Genomic DNA, 21,268 nt, shown 5'->3' with positions numbered 1-21,268 from the left:
ATAAAGGTTTACAGTCTTTGTAATACGGTGCTGGAATGGTTAAAGCACACAGTTCACACTTCTCTGCACTGTAGAAGTATGCGTATCCTGTTCGTGACGCCAAAAAGAGCGATGCAGTGTCCCAGGGGGTCAGTAGTGTATGCTGGGCTTTGTAGTGCAGATTGACCACTAACCTGGGATCCACTGTCGTCTTCAATTGGGGCAAACACTGGAACAGGCAGGTAGTTAAAGAGTTCGTGACGCCAGTGTCAATTAAACGGTGACACGCCGTGTAAAGTATGGTGGAAGAATGAAGCAAGCACAGGATAGCCAACAAAAACTGGAACTTTTACTGAATATCAGTCAGGATAATACACGGACACTGGTAGTGCACAGTTCCATAAAAGACGGTTGGTTTTAGAAGAATACAGATGGTTCTTGACATTACAGAAAGGCCGGTCTTAGCGATGAATTATACAGAGTGTTAATTACAGGAGATGCAGTACAGGCGGCTTGCACACTATTCCTGACTGGTCCCGCTATATGTGAATTTCTCTCCAAGGTCTAATGCCCTTTATCTGGCGTACCCTTGAAGCTGTCCTTATCTAGTACCTCCTCTGTTATCTTGAGTACCTCTCGCTTTATCTGATCGGCCTCTGTGGTAATCTGTGTCTTGGCTTGTGGCTCACTTAGGCTGCTTCAGCTGAACGGATGGTGACTCAGGAGGGGAACCTTTTCCTTGGATCCGGAACCCGGTTACAGGGCCTTTACTACCCTCTCCTAGCCGGCAGGCTTCAGGCCTGCTATGCTCTCACAGGCCCATAGCCTGGCCTTCTCTCAGACACAGGATCATTTCTGACCTCTGCTTCCCACAGTCTGTCTCCACTCTGCCTGCTATTACTTCCTGACTGGGCCTTATATAACCTAGGGTTCCCTAGCTCCCTCTAGTGACTCAGAGCTGGAACTACACCCTAGCCGGCCTGCAATGCACGTTTCACAGTAACAGGAAATACATAGCATGACATTATAGATATTCTACACCAACTTCCCCTTAAATACAGGGGGAACGACAATACCCAAGTGACCCTTCAGTAGTGACGGGCATCTCGCTCCTGTACACTACAGTCGCTGGACTGGAGTCCTCCAGCCACCACTTTGTGTGGCTCCGTTCCCTATATAGGTGCGGGTCCCAGTGGTGGAACACGCACCTATATCGACAATGGGGGCATATCCTAGCGATATATACCCCCATTGTCTGTGATGAGACAACCCCTTTAAGGAGTTGCTGCTAATGTCTTTTTGACAAATACCACATGACAGCTTGTGTGATCTCGTGGCACCCAAAGGACATACATACTGTAATATTAGGCATGAGGTTATAGCCACTGTGTAGAGATGAGCAAATTAATGCTAACAAATATATTCGCATCATCAGCAGGCTTCTTCATTTGTGTGGGGCTGTCCCTGCAGGTGAAGAAGGGTCTATCTGCTGCAAGATTGACAGGGCCGGACATTCAGCACAACCCTGACAATTTTCTGCCTGCACTGCTGCTCCAATTAGCAGAGCAAGGGCTCAGGCATGAAATTGTCAGCTAAGTGTCCAGCCCTGTAAATCTAGCAGCTGGTTGGTGCTTCATCACCTGCAGGGACAGCCACACACCAATAAAGAAGCCTGCTGATGAGGTGAATATATTAGTTAGAATCAATTTGCTCATCTCTAATACACACACATTGGCAATAACCGCCTGCCCAATATTATAGTATGTAAGTCCCCTGGGTGTCGCCAAAACAGCTTTAACCCCTCAAGGCAAGGATGCTCTGCTCATGAGAAGAGTTGATTCACTGATATTTAGTGTGTGTATATATATATATGTATGTATATATTGTAAGAAGGAACAAGGAGCCGTCATTGACGGAAGATACGTGTCACCGAGGTTCCTGGCCTCGGTGAGGTAAGAACCGGATTTTCTTCCTGAAGTGTCAGTTCTGTAGTGCAGTCTGACACTTCAGCTGTCAGAATGGCTGTAAAGCCAATCCGGGCCGGTTCTTATTGGGAGCAGCCAAAGAGCAGGGTGGGTGGCTGTTCCCCACGGTTCCAGGCCGGGTTTTGGCTGGAATATAAAAAACCCAGCCAGCATGTTCAGGTGGTGTGGATTATCCTCCATGACAGAGGAGCTGAGGAGTCTGTGGTCTGAGACACTGAGGGATCTGTTTGTGTGAGCCATAGGCTGGGGAAACAGGCCACTAAAGACTGCTGCGGACTCTGGGTGAAAATCATCTGCTGACCAGGTGACGTCTTTTTGCACTGTGAACTTTGTGTGGTGTGAACAGGCACCAAGACTGAACACTTTCTTTTGGCTTGTTTTCTGGCTATGTGTGAATAAACACTGAACTTTGATTTAAACCTTGTTTTTTGCCTCTGTACTGCGTCCGCTTACCCTGCCTACCAAAGCGAATCCCCACATTTGGTGTCGGATGCGGGCAAACTCAGTGAGGAAGGCCTGAAGGCCGAAAAGTTTTTTTGTTTATCCGGGCACAAGTGCATGTCCTACATTAAGCCGGCAAGGTTAGGACCCGTATCCCCTGACAAAATGGAGGCGGTCGTGAAGGCCCTCGTGGAGGCTAACTTGCAGCAGCGGGAGGCTAACAAGCAGCAACAAGAAACGAACCAGCTGCTATTGCAACATGTGATGGCGTTGCAGGCGTCAGGAGCGTCCCAGAATGTCCACGATGCCCGGAAAGCTGTCCGCGCGGCGATTCCGAAGATGACCCCCTCGGATGACGTCGAGACCTATCTGGCGGTCTTCGAAAAAGTGGCCGTGAGGGAAAAGTTACCCCGAGACCAGTGGGCTGAGGTCGTTGCTCCGTTCCTAGCGTCCGGTCCCCAGCAAGTATTGTTTGATCTCCCCGATGATCAGGCGGCCGACTACCCGACAGTAAAAGGTGAGATCCTGGCAAGACTCGGGGTGAATGTATTGGTCCGGGCCCAGAGGGTGCATCGGTGGGAATTTAACCTGGCTGAACCCGCTAGACCACAATATTATGATCTGCTGCACCGTTTGCAAAAATGGCTGCAGCCGGACATGTTGACTCCCACTGCTATGTTGGATCGGCTGTTGGCGGATGTGTTTTGGAGGGCTTTGCCGTACCCTCTCCAGCACTGGATCGGCCAGGTGTCTCCGAATAATGCCCTGGAGATGGTCGACCTGGTGGAGCGCTATGAGGCCACCAGAAATCTACAGGGGGGTTCTTTTGGGAGGGGGCCAGTCAAACCCCGGAAAACTCCGCCCCAGACCCGGCGGCCGGTGCCAGCTAGACCCGCCCGGGATGTACCCCCTGCCGACCTAAACCCGGTGGTCTGCTGGCGTTGTCAGGAGCCTGGACACATAAGGGTGGACTGTCCCCATCGGGGGGAACCCATGGACACCAACTATGGCTTCCGCCACTCATTATATGCCAGAATGTTGTGTGCCACAGGAACTTCAGAGACTATGGACAATAGCCACCTGTGCCAGGTGGAAGTGGGGGGCACTCTGGCGGTGGATCTGCTGGATTCAGGGAGCCTGGTGTCCCTGGTAAGAGCTGCCCTGGTGCGGCCGGCTGAGTATACTGGCCGAAGAGTCGGCATAGTCTGCATACATGGGGACTTAAAGGAGTATCCCACCGCCCGGGTCTCTCTGTCAATGGTGGCCGGCAGGTGGATGCATGAGGTGGCCGTCGTCACAAAGCTACCATATGAATTGATCATTGGGAGAGAGTTCCCCGGGTTCCCGGCACTCTGGCCGGATACGAAAGTTACCCGGGAGACAGATGTACCCCTAGCAGAGTGGCCTGACTCAGGGGGGAGGCCAGAACCTTGGGAACCGGAGTCAGAAGGACCAGCTGTAGGGGTGACCGCCACTTCGGTGGAAGAGGGGGAGACAACCCCGTTAAGTGTGATGGTGGGAGACGTAGAGGATTTGCCGCCGGGTCCTGAGCTGGCAGACCTCAATGTCTCTAGGGATAATTTCGGTACAGCACAACACCAGGATCCGAATCTATGTTCCCCCGTTTTGTGGTTCAACAGGAGATGCTGTACCGAGTAAATAAACTACGGGGTGAACATATTGAACAGCTGGTGGTGCCCCAGGCATATCGCAAGCTCGTGTTGAAATTAGCCCACCAACATGTTCTTGGGGGACACCTGGGCCAGCAGAAAACGCAGGACCGGATTTTACAGCGGTTTTACTGGCCCAGTGTGTTCAGAGAGGTAGAAGAGTTTTGCAAGTCTTGCCCAACCTGCCAGATAACCAGCCCCAGCCACATTTCCGTAGTCCTCTGGTCCCTCTCCCGATTATTGAGGTTCCCTTCGAGCGGATCGCTATGGATCTTATAGGCCCAGTACCGAAGTCAGCTAGAGGGCACCAGCACATCCTGGTCATCCTCGACTACGCCACGCGGTACCCGGAGGCGGTGCCATTGCGTCATACGTCAGCCAAACTCATAGCTAAGGAGTTAATGGAAATGTTTTCTAGAGTGGGTCTGCCTAAGGAGGTTCTAACTGACCAAGGGACCCCATTTATGTCCAAGGTCATGAGGGAACTCTGTAAGTTGCTCCAAATAAAACAGTTACGGACATCCGTGTATCATCCGCAAACGGATGGCCTGGTAGAGAGGTTTAACCAGACGTTAAAAAATATGCTGAAAAGAGTGGTGTCTAAGGATGGGAGGGACTGGGACCTTCTTCTGCCCTATCTCATGTTCGCAGTGCGAGAAGTGCCCCAGGCCTCTACTGGGTTCTCGCCCTTCGAACTACTATACGGCAGACACCCTCGTGGTTTATTAGACGTCGCCAAAGAGGCGTGGGAACAACAAACCACACCGCACAAAAGTGTAGTTGAGTATGTCACCCAGATGCAGGGACGGATGGAAACAGTGTTACCTCTGGTTAGGGAGCATATGGAGGCAGCGCAGCGAGCCCAGAGTAGGGTCTATAATCGGCAGGCTCGGGTCCGAAACTTTAACCCGGGTGATCGGGTGTTGGTTCTGGTACCAACGGTAGATAGTAAGTTCCTAGCTAGGTGGCAGGGGCCCTACGAGGTACTAGAAAAAGTTGGACCAGTAGATTACAAAGTACACCAGCCAGGGAGGCGAAAGCCGGAGCAGGTGTACCATGTGAATCTGCTCAAGCCGTGGAAGGAAAGGGAAACCTGTACGGAAGACAGCCCACGACCAGGGTTCCTAGGGGAAGCGGTTTTGGCCCCTCAGTCTGAAGCAGGGGAAGCGGCTGTCACAGTGAAAATTGCTGACAGCCTCTCCTCTAAACAGGCTCAGGAAGCCAGGGAGTTCATTAGTCGGAATACGGATGTGTTCTCAGACCTCCCTGGACGCACGTCCGTAATCCGGCATGACATTGTCACTGAGCCTCAGGCGAAAGTCCGGTTAAAACCTTACCGGGTACCCGAGGCTAGGCGACAAGCCATCACGGAGGAAGTGCAGCTAATGCTCCAGCTGGGTGTCATCGAGGAGTCAAAAAGTGAGTGGGCCAGTCCGATAGTATTAATACCCAAGCCAGACGGGACGTTGCGGTTCTGTAATGACTTCCGCAAACTTAATGAGGTGTCCAAGTTTGACGCGTATCCCATGCCCCGAGTGGATGAGCTTATTGAAAAGTTGGGCCAAGCCCGGTATTTTTCTGTGTTGGACCTCACCAAAGGGTACTGGCAGGTACCCTTGACGGAGGCTGCCAAAGAAAAAACGGCTTTCGTCACGCCAGAGGGGCTGTATCAGTACAAGGTATTACCCTTTGGTCTACATGGCGCTCCCGCCACGTTTCAAAGGTTAATGGACATTGTACTCCGTCCACATCGTCGGTACGCTTCGGCGTACCTGGACGATATCGTTGTCCATAGCACCGACTGGGAAAGTCACTTACATAAAGTACAGGCTGTAGTGGACTCCCTTAGGAAAGCTGGCTTAACCGCTAACCCGAAAAAGTGCTCAATAGGGTTAGAAGAGACCAAGTACCTGGGGTATGTCATTGGGGGCGGAATGATCAAACCTCAGGTGAACAAAATTGAGGTAATTAGGAATTGGCCCCGACCTGTCACTACTCGGCAAGTAAAGTCGTTCCTGGGTATGGTGGGGTACTATATGAGGTTTGTCCCCAATTTTGCTACAGTCGCTGCACCATTGACAGGCCTTTTGAAGGGACGCAAGTCAGTGACGGTCCACTGGAATGAGCAGGCGGAAAAGGCTTTCTCCGCTTTGAAGTCGGCCCTGTGTGGGTCCCCAGTTTTGGTGACACCCGACTTCAAAAGGGAGTTTATAGTGCAGACCGATGCCTCAGAGGTAGGTCTCGGTGCTGTACTATCTCAAGATATTGACGGGGAGGAGCATCCCGTTGTCTTCCTCAGCCGGAAGCTCACCCCAGCTGAGACTAGGTACAGTATAGTGGAGAGTGGCCATCAAGTGGGCACTCGAGTCTCTCCGCTACTACCTTTTGGGGAGAAGGTTCCGTCTGGTGACCGACCACTCCCCCCTGAAATGGATGAGCCAGGCCAAGGAGAGGAATGCTCGAGTCACCAGGTGGTTCTTATCTTTGCAAAATTTTAAGTTTTCCGTGGAACACAGGGCAGGCAGGTTACAAGGAAACGCGGATGGCCTGTCCCGCGTACACTGTCTGGCAAGTGTTCACCCCCTCAGGGTTGAACAAAGGGGGGAGGTATGTAAGAAGGAACAAGGAGCCGTCATTGACGGAAGATACGTGTCACCGAGGTTCCTGGCCTCGGTGAGGTAAGAACCAGATTTTCTTCCTGAAGTGTCAGTTCTGTAGTGCAGTCTGACACTTCAGCTGTCAGAATGGCTGTAAAGCCAATCCGGGCCGGTTCTTATTGGGAGCAGCCAAAGAGCAGGGTGGGTGGCTGTTCCCCACGGTTCCAGGCCGGGTTTTGGCTGGAATATAAAAAACCCAGCCAGCATGTTCAGGTGGTGTGGATTATCCTTCATGACAGAGGAGCTGAGGAGTCTGTGGTCTGAGACACTGAGGGATCTGTTTGTGTGAGCCATAGGCTGGGGAAACAGGCCACTAAAGACTGCTGCGGACTCTGGGTGAAAATCATCTGCTGACCAGGTGACGTCTTTTTGCACTGTGAACTTTGTGTGGTGTGAACAGGCACCAAAACTGAACACTTTCTTTTGGCTTGTTTTCTGGCTATGTGTGAATAAACACTGAACTTTGATTTAAACCTTGTTTTTTGCCTCTGTACTGCGTCCGCTTACCCTGCCTACCAAAGCGAATCCCCACAATATATATATATATATATATATATATAAAAAGATAGATAGATAGACAAAAGATATGTGTTACCGATCCGGGCGGCCGGCTCTTACTGGGGGCAGCCAAGGTGCAGGGTGGGTGGCTGTTCCCCATGTTTCAGGCCGGGTTTTGGTTTGGGAAAAAAACACAGCCAGCAGTCTCAGCTGTGTGGATTATCCTCCATCTGAATACTGGAGCTTTGTCAGTCTGTGTGTTGGAGCCTGAGAGTTTGGGCCAGGACTAAGGCCTGCTATATTGTTTGGGAAAAAGCACTTGTGTGCTGCAGCCTGGTGTGAACAAACACTAGACTCAAGGTGACTGTTTTTCCTTGAAACTGTCTTTTTGTTGTCACTTTACTTATGTGTGAATAAAACACTGCACTGTTTAAGTTAAAGACGTGGTCATTGCCTCTGTACTGCGTCCGCAAGCCTGTCTACCAGAGCAAATCCCCACAATTGGTGTTGGATGCAGGCAAACGCAGTGAGACAGGCCTGAAGGCCAAAAAATGTTTGTTTTTCCCCGACACAAGCGCATGTCATACATTAAGCCAGCAAGGTTACGGCCAGTGTCCCTTGACAAAATGGAGGTGGTCGTGAAGGCCCTCATGGAGGCTAACTTGCACCAGCGGGAGGCTAACAAGCAGCAACAAGAAACTAACCAGCTGCTATTGCAACATGTAATGGCGTTGCAGGCAGCAGGAGCGTCCCAGAATGTCCACGATGTCCGGAAAGCTGTCCGCATGGCGATTCCGTAGATGACCCCCTCGAATGACGTTGAGACCTATCTGGCGGTCTTCGAAAAAGTGGCCGTGAGGGAATAGTTACCCCAAGACCAGTGGGCTGAGGTCATTGCTCCGTTTCTGGTGTCTGGTCCCCAGCAAGTATTGTTTGATCTCCCCGATGATCTAGCCGTTGACTACCTGACAGACAAAGGTGAGATCCTGGCAAGACTCGGGGTGAATGCATTGGTCCGGGCCCAGAGGGTGCATCAGTGGAAATTTAACCCGACTGAACCCGCCAGACCCCAATATTATGATCTGCTGCACCGATTGCAAAAATGGCTGCAGCCTGACATATTGACTCTCACTGCTATGTTGGCTCGGCTGTTGGTGGATGTAATTTGGAGGGCTTTGCCGTACCCTCTCCAGCACTGGATCGGCCAGGTGTCTCCGAATAATGCCTTGGAGATGGTCAACCTGGTGGAGCGCTATGCGGCCACCAGAAATCTGCAGGGGGGTTCTTTTGGGAGAGGCCAGCTAAACCCCGTAAATCTCCACTCCAAACCCGGCGGCGGGTGCCAACCAAACCTGCCTGGGACATATCCCCTGCAGATCCATCCCCTGTGGTCTGCTGGCGGTGTCACAAACCTGGACATATAAGAGCCGACTGTCCCCACCGGGGTGAACCCATGGATACCAACTATGGCTACCGCCACTCATTGTATGCCAGGAAGCTATATGCCACAGGTACCTCCGAGACTGTAGACAATAGTCACCTGTGCCAGGTGGAAGTGGGGGACACTCTAGCGGTGGCACTGCTGGATTCAGGGAGCCTGGTGTCCCTGGTAAGAGCTGTCCCGGTGCGGCCCGCCGAGTATACTGGCCAAAAAGTCGGCGTTGTTTGCATTCATGGGGACTTAAAGGAGTATCCCACCACCCTGGTCTCTCTGTCAACCGTGGCCGGCAGGTGGATGCATGAGGTGGCCACAAAATTACCGTATGAGTTGATAATTGGGAGAGACTTCCCAGATTTCAGATTCCCGGCACTCTGGCCGGATACAAAAGTTACCGATACCCGGGAGACAATTGTAACCTTAGCACAGTGGCCTGGCTCAGGGGGGAGGCCAGAACCTTGGGAACCTGAGTCAGAAGGGCCAGCAGTAGGGGAGACAGCCACTTCAGTGGAAGAGGGGCAGACAATCCCGCTAAGTGTGATGGTGGGAGACGTGGAGGACTTGCCGCCAGGTCCTGAGCTAGCAGACCTCAATGTCTCTGGGAATAATTTTGGTACAGCACACCACCAGTACCCGACTCTATCCCGAGCCTGGGAGAATGTAGTCGTAGATGGGGGTGAGCCGCAACAACCGGGGGCCGAGTCTATGTTCCCCCGTTTTGTGGTTCAACAGGAGATGCTGTACCAGGTAAATAAACTACAAGGTGAGCACATTGTACAGCTGGTGGTGCCCAAGGCCTATCGCAAGCTCGTATTGGAGTTAGCCCACCAACATGTTCTTGGGGGACACCTGGGCCAGCAGAAAACGCAGGACCGGATTCTACAGCGGTTCTACTGGCCCAGTGTGTTCAGAGAGGTGGAAGAGTATTGCAAGTCTTGCCCAACCTTCCAGATAACCAGCCCCCAGCCACATTTCCGTAGTCCTCTGGTCCCTCTCCCGAATTTTGAGGTTCCATTCGAGCGGATCGCTATGGATCTCGTAGGCCCAATACCGAAGTCCGCAAGAGGGCACCAACACATCTTGGTCATCCTCGACTACGCCACTCGGTACCCGGAGGCGGTGCCACTGCGTCATACATCAGCCAAACTCATAGCTAAGGAGTTAATAGAGATATTTTCTCAAGTGGGTCTGCCTAAGGAGGTTCTGACTGACCAAGGGACCCCGTTTATGTCCAAGGTCATGAGGGAACTCTGTAAGTTGCTCCACATAAAACTGTTACGGACGTCTGTGTATCATCCGCAAATGGATGGCCTGGTAGAAAGGTTTAATCAAACATTAAAAAATATGTTAAAAAGAGTGGTAGCTAAGGATGGGAGGGACTAGGACCTTCTTCTGCCCTATCTCATGTTCGCAGTGCGAGAAGTGCCCCAGGTCTCTACTGCTATATGGCAGACACCCTCATGGTCTGTTGGATGTCGCAAAAGAGGCGTGGGAACAACAACCCACACCGCACAAAAGTGTTGTTGAGTATGTCACCCAGATGCAAGGACGGATGGAAACAGTGTTACCTCTGGTTAGGGAGCATATAGAGGCAGCACAGCGAGCCCAGAGTAGGATCTATAATCGGCAGGCTCGGGTCCGGTCCCAGGTGATCGGGTATTGGTGCTGGTACCAACCGTAGACATTAAGTTCCTAGCTAGGTGGCAGGGGCCCTACGAGGTACTTGAAAAAATTGGAGAGGTAGATTACAAGGTACATCAGCCGGGGAGGCGAAAGCCGGAGCAGGTGTACCATGTGAATCTGCTCAAACCCGAAAGATCGGGAAACCTGTACGGAAGACAGCCCACGTCCAGGGTTTCTAGGGGAAGCGGATTTAGTCCCTCTGTCTGAAGAAAGGGAAGCGGCTGCCACATTTGCTGACAGCCTCTCCTCTAAACAGGCTCAGGAGGCCAGGGAGTTCGCTAGTCGGAACACGGATGTGTTATCGGACCTTCCTGGACGCACTTTCATAATCCAACATGACATTATTACTGAGCCTCAGACAAAGTCTGGTTAAAACCGTACCAGGTACCCAAGGCTCAGCGACAAGCCATCGCGGAGGAAGTGCATCTGATGCTGCAGCTAGGTGTCATCAAGGAGTCAAAAAGTGAATGGGCCAGTCCGATAGTCTTAATACCCAAGCCGGATCGGACATTGCGCCTCTGTAACGACTTCCACAAACTTAATGAGGTGTCCAAACTTGATGCATATCCCATGCCCCGAGTAGATGAGCTTATTGAGAAGTTAGGCCAAGTCCGGTATTTTTCTGTTTTGGACCTCACCAAAGGGTACTGGCAGGTACCCCTGACGGAGGCTGCCAAGGAAAAAACGGCTTTCATCACGCCAGAGGGGTCGTATCAGTACAAGGCATTACCCTTTGGTCTACATGTCGCTCCCGCCACGTTTCAAAGGCTAATGGACATTGTACTCCGTCCACATCGTCGGTATGCTTCGGCGTACTTAGACGATATCGTTATCCACAGCACCGACTGGGAAAGTCACCTACCTAAAGTACAGGCTGTAGTGGACTCCGTTCCTGGGAATGGTGGGATACTATATCAGGGTTTTTCCCCCACTTTGCTACAGTCGCTGCACCATTGACAGGTCTTTTGAAGGGACGCAAGTCAGTGACGGTTCAGTGGAATGAGCTTTCTCCGCTTTAAAGTCGGCCCTGCGTGGGTCCCCGGTGTTGGTTATGCCCAACTTCAAGAGGGAGTTTATGGTACAGACAGATGCCTCTGAAGTAGGCCTTGGAGCTGTACTCTCTCAGGACATTAATGGGGAGGAGCATCCCATTGTTTTCTTGAGCTGCAAACTTACCCCAGCCGAGACTAGGTACAGTATAGTGGAGAGAGAGTGCATGGCCATAAAGTGGGAACTCGAGTCTCTCCGCTATTACCTGTTGGGAAGAATGTTCCATCTGCTAACCGACCACTACCTTCTCAAGTGGATGAGCCAAGCCAATGAGAGGAATGCTCGGGTCACCAGGTGTTTTTTGTCTCTACAGAACTTAAAGTTTTCCGTGGAACATAGGGAAGGCAGCTTACAGGGTAATGCAGATGCCCTGTCCCAGGTACACTGTCTGGCGAGTGTTAACCCCCTCAGGGTTGAACAAAGGCAGGAGGTATGTAGGAAAGCGCAAGGGGCCGTCATTGACGGAAGATATGTGTCACCGAGGTTCCTGGCCTCGGTGAGGTAAGAGACGGTAATTTTAAGTGTCAGCGGCAGCTAGTGCTGACTGACACTATTGATTATTTTGTGTGGCTGTAAAGCCGATCCGGGCCGGCTCTTACTGGGAGCAGCCAGCCAAAGTGCAGGGTGGGTGGCTGCTCCCCACGTTCCAGCCCGGGTTTTAATTTGGGATAAAAACCCAGCCACAGTCTCAGCTGTGTGGATTATCCTCCATCTGAATACTGGAGCTTTGTCAGTCTGGGTGTTGGAGCCTGAGAGTTTAGGCCGGGACTAAGGCCTGCTATATTGTTTGGGAAAAAGCACAAAAGCACGTGGACTACTGCTTCACCCAAGGACTTGTGTGCTGCAGCCTGGTGTGAACAAACACCAGATTCAAGGTGACTGTTTTTCCTTGAAACTGTCTTTTTGTTGTCACTTTACTTTTGTGTGAATAAAACACTGCACTGTTTAAAGGGGTTGTCCCACTTCATAAAATAGGTTTTATCTAATCTATTTACCCCCACACAACATATCTTCCTATCCATGTTATTATCCAAAAGCTACCTTTCATTCAAAAAATCATGTAAAGCGATTCCTTTGTTGTTTTCTGTATCCCATGGATACGGCCTCTTTCGTCCGGCCGCATCGCTGTGCCGCGCCTGCGCACAACGGCTGAACAAGTACTCGGGCCGCCTCTCCATTCCTACAAGTACGCGCACGCCCGCGCATGCGCAAATACAGCAGGCGGGTGCCGGAATCAAATAGCCGGCACCCGACCTCTATGACAGGGAGCGGGACCTTAGGGGTTAACTGCCGCTGATCGCAGCCCCCTATCATAGAGGTCGGGTGCCGGCTATTTCACTCCGGCACCCACCTCCTGCATTTGTATTAACATTGGTGGCGCAGTGCGCCCCCCCCCCCCCAGTATAATATACATTCAGTGCGGCCACCCCCCCCCCCAGTATAATATACATTCAGTGCGGCCACCCCCCCCAGTATAATATACATTCAGTGCGGCCACCCCCCCCCCAGTATAATATACATTCAGTGCGGACCCCCCCAGTATAATATACATTGGTGGCGCAGTGGGAAGTGCCAATGAGGGTTAAAAAAATAAATAAAAAATTAACTCACCTCCTCCAATTGTTCGCGCAGCTGCCGGTCTCCTGTTCTATCTTTAGGACCTGTGAAAGGACCTTTGGTGACGTCACTGAGCTAATCACATGGTCCATTACCATGGTGATGGATCATATGATGTACCATGTGATGACCACAGTGATGTCACCAAAGGTCCTTTCACAGGTCCTAAAGATAGAACAGGAGACCGGCAGCTGCGCGAACAATTGGAGGAGGTGAGTTAATTTTTTATTTATTTTTTTAACCCTCATTGGCACTTCCCACTGCGCCACCAATGTATATTATACTGGGGGGGTCCGCACTGAATGTATATTATACTGGGGGGGGGGGTGGCCGCACTGAATGTATATTATACTGGGGGGGGTGGCCGCACTGAATGTATATTATACTGGGGGGGGGGTGGCCGCACTGAATGTATATTATACTGGGGGGGGGGGTGGCCGCACTGAATGTATATTATACTGGGGGGGGGGGGTGGCCGCACTGAATGTATATTATACTGGGGGGGGGGGGGGTGGCCGCACTGAATGTATATTATACTGGGGGGGGGGCGGCCGCACTGAATGTATATTATACTGGGGGGGGGGGCGCACTAAATGTATATTATACTGGGGGGGGGGGGCCGCACTCAATGTTTATTATACTGGGGGGGGGGCGGGACCTCACATACGGCTCCATGTGGATGACCTCATACACATGAACGAGCACGCAGGGTGAGTCATGAGGAGGCGTGGCCTTCACTCAACTGCCTGAGAACCAGGAAGTTATCAGGACATCTACTGCTGATAAGATTAAAAAAGCAAAGTGGGACAACCCCTTTAAGTTAAAGATGTTGTCATTGCCTCTGTACTGCGTCCGCAAGCCTGTCTACCAGAGCAAATCCCCACAATATATATATATATATATATATATATATATATTTATATATATATATATATATATATATGAGAAAGAGAGAGTTGGCTGATATTATGCGGAAGGTAAGTTGGTCCTGCAATTGTTCTTTAGCTTGCTCCTTTTATGCTACTGGCACCCTGGCTGACCATAAAGTAGTGGACTGTTAGCAACTGATAAGCAGAACTGTGAATGCTTTATAGGGACATATGGATATCTCAACAATACAATAGTTTTAGACCACTACATTATGCTTTTTAGTGGTGTCTTGAATGTGATTTTTTTTGTTGGGAGCAGGGGGCACATACCAGGCACAATAGCATCTGCTGGTGCTTTTTTCTTAGTTTATATAAAGCGATCTCTCTTGGTGACAGAATCCCTTTCATTTTCTGGAATGGTTTGCAGCATTGCATTCTCATAAATGGTGCTATTGCGGGTGTACAAGACATCTAAACTAAATTATTACTCTGAGGCAAAGATTGCAAGAAAGATTGCAAAGCAAAGATTGAAGTAATGTTCTACAGAACCATGATAGTCCAAATATTCTTCTAAGAGGCTTTTAGCTAAGATGCTTTTAGAGATAGAAGAATCATACAGGGATGAGGACAGTTTATGTTAGGAAGACAAATTAACCGTGCAGCCACAGAAAAAATAGCAACAAATGGATTGAACAAAATTGTTACAGGGGTATTTTTTACCTTATAAGGCTACTTTCACACTAGCGTTCGATCGGATCCGTTCTGAACGGATCCGATCATAATAATGCAGACGGAGGCTCCGTTCAGTACGGATCCGTCTGCATTATTTTAGCATATAACAGCTAAGTGTGAAAATAGCCTCGTACGGATCCGTCCAGACTTTCAATGTAAAGTCAATGGGGGACGGATCCGCCCAGGGGTCGAGTGGAGGGGGAACGCGTGGGAACGGCGTTCCTGCACTTTTTTCATGGCAGGAACGCCGTTCCCTTTACAAGGCTCAAGCCAGGAGAACGCGGCTGAAATCATGGGGTGAAGTGCACTGTGCAGGGCAGGCTAAGCGGCTTCACAGCTGTCTGTGCGGTGCTGCTGCTGTCTGTGACTCCTCTCATGGCGCCCCGCCCCCTACTGACATCATCTCCTTCACTTCTTCTGTCTAATACGCTGCGAGTATGTTCAGTCACTTCGCAGCTGACACATAGGAGATCATTTAGAAGTTCATCATTAAGAAAAGTTTGTCCCTGGGATTCGAACTCACGACCTCTACACATCAGAGGCAAGGCATTTACCCTCACAGCCATGAATGCTGTCTAGGTAGTTGCTTAAAAAAAATAAATATAAGACTTCTACTTATACCTAGTGTACTGATACCTAGTGTACAACCATACACATGACAGCTGCCCCAACACACCCAGCTCTGCTACATCCATACACAGTGGGCAAAGTTACCTACAGTAGAAGTCTTATATATTTTTTTTTTAAGTGATTAGCTAAACAGCTTTCATAGCTGTGAGGGCATATGCCTTGCCTCTGATGTGTAGAGGTCATGAGTTCGAATCCCATGACAAACTTTTCTAAAAGTGTTTTTTTTTTTTTTTTTAAATATCGGACTGTTACTTTACTGCCACGGGGGAGGCGGGCTATTGGCGCCATGATACTAGCACATGAAGGGGGTAGGAGAGAGGAACTTGATACTGGCACATTAGGGGACAGGGGGAGAGGATGGCACTATGATATTGTGTTTTGATCACAATGTGTAAATTTGGCTCAGTCCGCAGCTACACAAATTACAGCGTGCTAGATTTTCTGTGCTTTTTTTTTTTTTTTTTTTGAGGGGGGGTGGGGGGGGGTTGCAGTGGATCTTGGGTGAGTTCCCACACTTTTTTTCCCAGGACTTGACCCCTGGATCCGCCTGAAGATTGAGCCATATTGTGGCATCTTCAAACGGATCCGTCCCCATTGACTTACATTGTAAGTCTGGACGGATCCGCACGGATCCGCACGCCTCCGCACGGCCAGGCGGACACCCGAACGCTGCAAGCAGCGTTCAGCTGTCCGCCTGTCCGTGCGGAGGCGAGCGGAGCGGAGGCTGAACGCCGCCAGACTGATGCAGTCTGAGCGGATCCGCTCCATTCAGACTGCATCAGGGCTGGACGGCTGCGTTCGGGTCCGCTCGTGAGCCCCTTCAAACGGAGCTCACGAGCGGACCGACGAACGCTAGTGTGAAAGTAGCCTAATGGACATAATGCATCAAAGATAGATGAGATTTTCAAGGGATATCAGAAGATGTATATAAAGTAAAATCTAAACTTCCACAGATGAAAAAAAACAATATTCACATTGGCATCAAGAGAATCTATTTGGTGTTGTGCCATCTTTTTTAACTACAAGAATGGAGCAGTATACAGCATTACTCTTCTCATCTAAATGTCAAAAGCTTTGATGGAATTCATTAGTCACCAATTGAATCCATTGTACCATAATGCTCGAGTGAACAGAACCTAAGATTTTAGGATTATTACATCTGGTCATATGAAGTCATCTAAAGGACAGGAACATCTCTTTTTTTATCTTTCTAAGAATAAAGAAGAATAATAATTCTGAACTGTAATTTTGTATGAAGAAGAAAAAAAAGGAAACGGTTTGTATATGCTTTATACAAACCGTTTCCTTTTTTTTCTTCTTCATACAAAATTACAGTTCAGAATTATTATTACAAACCGGATTCCAAAAAAGTTGGGACACTATACAAATCGTGAATAAAAACTGAATGCAATGATGTGGAGGTGCCAACTTCTAATATTTTATTCAGAATAGAACATAAATCACGGAACAAAAGTTTAAACTGAGAAAATGAATTATTTTAAGGGAAAAATATGTTGAATCAGAATTTCATGGTGTCCACAAATCCCCAAAAAGTTGGGACAAGGCCATTTTCACCACTGTGTGGCATCTCCCCTTCTTCTTACAACACTCAACAGACGTCTGGGGACCGAGGAGACCAGTTTCTCAAGTTTAGAAATAGGAATGCTCTCCCATTCTTGTCTAATACAGGCCTCTAACTGTTCAATCGTCTTGGGCCTTCTTTGTTGCACCTTCCTCTTTATGATGCGCCAAATGTTCTCTATAGGTGAAATATATGGACTGCAGACTGGCCATTTCAGTACCCTGATCCTTCTCCTACGCAGCCATGATGTTGTGATTGATGCAGAATGTGGTCTGGCATTATCTTGTTGAAAAATGCAGGGTCTTCCCTGAAAGAAATGACGTCTGGATGGGAGCATATGTTGTTCTAGAACCTGAATATATTTTTCTGCATTGATGGTGCCTTTCCAGACATGCAAGCTGCCCATGCCACACGCACTCATGCAACCCCATACCATCAGAGATGCAGGCTTCTGAACTGAGCGTTGATAACAACTTGGGTTGTCCTTGTCCTCTTTGGTCCGGATGACATGGCGTCCCAGATTTCCAAAAAGAACTTTGAATCGTGACTCGTCTGACCACAGAACAGTCTTCCATTTTGCCACACTCCATTTTAAATGATCCCTGGCCCAGTGAAAACGCCTGAGCTTGTGGATCTTGCTTAGAAATGGCTTCTTCTTTGCACTGTAGAGTTTCAGCTGGCAACGGCGGATGGCACGGTGGATTGTGTTCACTGACAATGGTTTCTGGAAGTATTCCTGAGCCCATTCTGTGGGCCATTTCCTTTACGGTAGCATTCCTGTTTGTGGTGCAGTGTCATTTAAGGGCCCGGAGATCACGGGCATCCAGTATGGTTTTACGGCCTTGACCCTTACGCACAGAGATTGTTCCAGATTCTCTGAATCTTCGGATTATGTTATGCACAGTTGATGATGATAGATGCAAAGTCTTTGCAATTTTTCGCTGGGTAACACCTTTCTGATATTGCTCCACTATCTTTCTGCGCAACATTGTGGGAATTGGTGATCCTCTACCCATCTTGGCTTCTGAGAGACACTGCCACTCTGAGAAGCTCTTTTTATACCCAATCATATTGCCAATTGACCTAATTGCTACTTGTCCCAACATTTTGGGGATTTGTTGACACCGTGAAAATTTGAATCAACATATTTTTCCTTTAAAATGAGACAACAGGAAAACACAAATAAATGAACAGACTTATCTGTAGAAGCATCAGTTGCAGCTTGCAGCCTGAGCACACTCCAGGAAGTTGTATAAACCGCAAGGTGAGGCAGTATGGGGAGGAGATATATAGGGAGACAATCACTGCTAATAGATGACAGCTGGGAGGAGAGATGTCAAAACGAAAGCAAAACAACAGAAGATCATGCAGGAGGTACTGAAGAACGTCTATCAGAACTTCTCAAAGATCTGGTGGTGACAGTACCCCTCCCTCTACGAGTGGACTCCGGACACTCAGAGCCCACCTTCTCAGGATGGGACCTATGGAATGCCCTGAGAAGACGAGTGGTCTTAATGTCCACCACTGGAACCCACATCCTCTCCTCAGGACCATAACCCTCCCAATGAACCGGGTACTGAAGAGAACCGCGGACAATACGAGAGTCCACAATCCTAGAGACCTGAAATTCAAAATTACCATCAACCACAATCGGAGGAGGAGGCAAAGAGGAGGGTACAGTGGGTTGAACATAAGGTTTTAATAGGGACTTGTGAAAAACATTATGGATCTTCCAAGTCTGAGGAAGATCAAGACGGTAGGCAACGGGATTGATGACGGACAAGATTTTGTAAGGCCCAATAAACTTAGGACCCAACTTCCAGGAGGGAACCTTCAATTTGATATTCTTAGTAGACAACCATACCAGATCACCAACATTCAGGTCCGGACCAGGCACACGTCTCTTATGCGCCATACGCTTATATCTCTCACTCATGCTCTTTAGATTATCCTGAATCTTTTGCCAAATAGATGACAAAGACGAGGAGAATCTCTCCTCATCAGGTAAACCAGAAGCCCCAGAGAATGTCCCAAACTACGGATGAAACCCATATGCACCAAAAAATTGTGATTTATCAGAGGACTCCTGACGACGGTTATTTAAAGCAAACTCAGCAAGGGAGAGAAAAGAACACAAATCCTCCTGATTCTCCGCCACAAAACAACGCAGATATGTCTCCAGATTCTGATTAACGCGCTCTGTCTGGCCATTCGACTGTGGGTGGAAAGCAGAAGAGAATGACAACTGAACCCCCAAGCGAGAACAGAAGGCCTTCCAGAATCTGGAAACAAACTGCGTGCCCCTATCAGAGACTATGTTTGAAGGGATACCATGCAAATTGACAATGTGATCAATAAATCCCTGCGCCAGCGTTTTAGCATTGGGCAGACCAGGAAAAGGAACAAAATGCGCCATTTTGCTAAAACGGTCCACCACCACCAGAATCACAGTCTTCTCCGAGGAACGAGGCAGAGAATGTCCTTGGACAGATGTGTCCAAGGACGGGAAAGAATGGGTAACAGAAGGAGAGGACCCGATTGCCGTGGATGAGGGACTTTGGCACGAGCGCAGGTCTCGCAGGCTGCCACAAAACCCTCAACCGACTTACGAAGAGCCGGGCACCAGAATCTCTGAGCAATGAGATCTACTGTGGCTCTACCCCCCGGGTGCCCAGCAAGGACAGTATCGTGGTGCTCCTTAAAAACCTTGTGTCGTAAAGCGAGAGGTACAAACAACCTCCCAGGAGGACAAAGATCAGGAGCCTCTGCCTGGGCTGCCTGAACCTCTGCCTCCAATTCAGGATAAAGAACAGACACAACCACCCCTTCAGCCAAAATGGGACCCGGGTCTTAAAAGTTCCCCCCTCACGGAAAACAACGTGACAGGGCATCCGCCTTCACATTCTTAACCCCAGGGCAGAACGTGACAACAAAATTAAACCTTGAAAAGAACAAAGACCATCTGGCCTGTCTCGGGTTCAGACGCTTGGCTGACTCCAAGTAGGCCAGATTCTTATGGTCGGTAAACACGGTAATAGGGTGTCTGGCTCCCTCTAGCCAATGGCGCCATTCCTCAAAAGCTAACTTTATGGCCAACAACTCCCTATCACCCACATTGTAATTTCTCTCTGCGGAGGAGAGTTTCTTAGAGAAAAAGGCACACGGTCGCCATTTGGCAGGAGAGGGACCCTGAGACAAGACCGCACCCACACTCACCTCAGAAGCGTCCACCTCAACTATGAAAGGCAGAGAAATATCAGGTTGTACCAAGATGGGAGCAGAAGCAAAACTCTCCTTGTTACTAGAAAAGGCCCTACGCGCCTCTACCAACCAGGAGGAAAAATCTACCCCCTTTCTAGTCATATCAGTGATTGGTTTAACAACAGAGGAATAATTCAAAATGAACTTCCTGTAATAATTGGCAAAACCCAAAAAGCGCATCAGCGCCTTCTGATTCTCAGGAAGCTCCCACTCAAGCACAGCGCGGACCTTCACTCTGTGTACCTGCGGCAACGCAGCAAAACCGCAAACAAATGCTGCACTACCCAAATGCACTATATAGAAAGTATATCATTGGTATATAACACCCCTGCTTCAATCAGTTTTTTGGGGGGGAAACTGGTATATCACACCAGTAGAAATTATTTGTTCCAATAGCTTTTGGCACTCTGTGTAGCTGCAGTATCGCAGCAGAACCGCACACAACTGCTGCACAATACAAATGCACTATAATATACTTTCTATGTTAGAAAGTATATTATAAGTATATTACACCCCTCAGTGAGTCACACCTATCAATAGCACACCTATACCAGTCCTTAAAAGGACTATTGTGGCCCTATTAGCTAGCGTTTGGTGTTCCTAACAGTCTGTCCCTGACCCAAACAGCAACCTCTCCCTACACTGGCAAAAGACTGAATGTAAAATGGCGGCCAGATCTGGTTTGTCCATGTGCTGAAACGTCTCAATTGGCTGTCCTGATGGATATGTCATGGATCAAAGTTCTTCACAATGTAAAAGAATATGGCGCTGGCGGACATCGCCCGATGTTCACCCATTTGGCGAACCACAAACGAGCAATGTTTGCCGCAAAACAACCTCTGGGCGAACCGCAAGGCCATCTCTACCTGTGAGGCCTGCAACGTATCAGCCAGCCATGGGTGGGACTCTAAGCCTCCTCCCATTGGTTAGTCACACTGGAGAGAGCTTGGAGCTGTTTGCTGTGAGTCGGACCTTACGCTGCTGTAATTTGCTCACTGGCTCCTGGTACTACCCATACGGTACAGGTAGGTTTAGCGTTAGGTCCCATACCACTTGAGAAACCTTGGCGTGGTGCGCTGGCTCAGGTATGTCCTTAATATAAGGATATACTGGCTAAAGTCTCATTTTTAACATCAGTGTGAGGGTTTAGTCAGATGTTACTGTTTGCATACACCA

At 49.3% G+C, this 21,268-nt stretch overlaps 1 long non-coding RNA gene across 1 annotated transcript; it reads left to right on the top strand.

Annotated features, from left to right (window-relative positions):
• The first annotated feature begins 972 nt into the window (after positions 1–972).
• LOC122939018 lies at positions 973–18,636 on the top strand. The gene is made up of 3 exons (XR_006390076.1): positions 973–1,103; positions 2,115–2,117; positions 18,626–18,636. It is a non-coding gene; the product is annotated as an uncharacterized LOC122939018 (long non-coding RNA).
• The last annotated feature ends 2,632 nt before the right edge of the window (positions 18,637–21,268 follow it).

The sequence above is a fragment of the Bufo gargarizans genome, chromosome 5, assembly GCF_014858855.1.
Source record: "Bufo gargarizans isolate SCDJY-AF-19 chromosome 5, ASM1485885v1, whole genome shotgun sequence".
Lineage (NCBI taxonomy): Eukaryota > Metazoa > Chordata > Amphibia > Anura > Bufonidae > Bufo > Bufo gargarizans.
The sequence above is the reverse complement of the archived record's forward strand: the minus strand, read 5'-3'. Positions and strand labels throughout refer to the sequence as shown.